The sequence below is a fragment of the Myotis davidii genome, unplaced genomic scaffold (genome assembly GCF_000327345.1).
Source record: "Myotis davidii unplaced genomic scaffold, ASM32734v1 scaffold1915, whole genome shotgun sequence".
NCBI classification, from domain to species: domain Eukaryota; kingdom Metazoa; phylum Chordata; class Mammalia; order Chiroptera; family Vespertilionidae; genus Myotis; species Myotis davidii.
In genome coordinates, this window is record NW_006286237.1 from 130,847 (window position 1) to 131,399 (window position 553).

The following is a 553-nucleotide window of genomic DNA, read 5'->3' on the forward strand; positions in this document are numbered from 1 at the left end:
GATCTTGGGCGGCACCAGGTTGGGCAGGAGGGGCCTGTCGGGGAGAAGGAGGATCGGTGAGCGCCAAGCGCCCCCATGGGAGGGGCTGGGTCCTGGGGCAGGCCGGCCCGGCCCCCTGCAGAGCGTGGCCACCTCTGGGTCACAGTGGGCTCGGCACCCGGAGCACCCACGGCTCTCACAGGTCATTTCTCTCCATCCTCTCTGTCCGGCGAATCCCAGGTGGGAGCCCTGTGGCTCCGAGAGGCAGTGACCGGCTCAGAGCCAGGCTCCAGGAAGTGGAGAATGGGCGATGGGCTTACCTGACTCCAGGTCGCTGTGGGGGACCCCACAGACTCGCCCAGGAGGCCTGCGGTTTGGCCCCTGCGCCACACACACACACACACACACACACACACACACACACACACACGCTGTGATGAAAAGGCCCTGGGGGCCCTGGCTGGGTTGGCTCAGTGGATAGAGCGTAGGCCCGTGGACTGAAGGGTCCGGGTTCAATTCCGGTCAAGGGCACGTACCTTGGTTGCAGGTTCCCCAGCCCTGGTCCGGGCGCGTG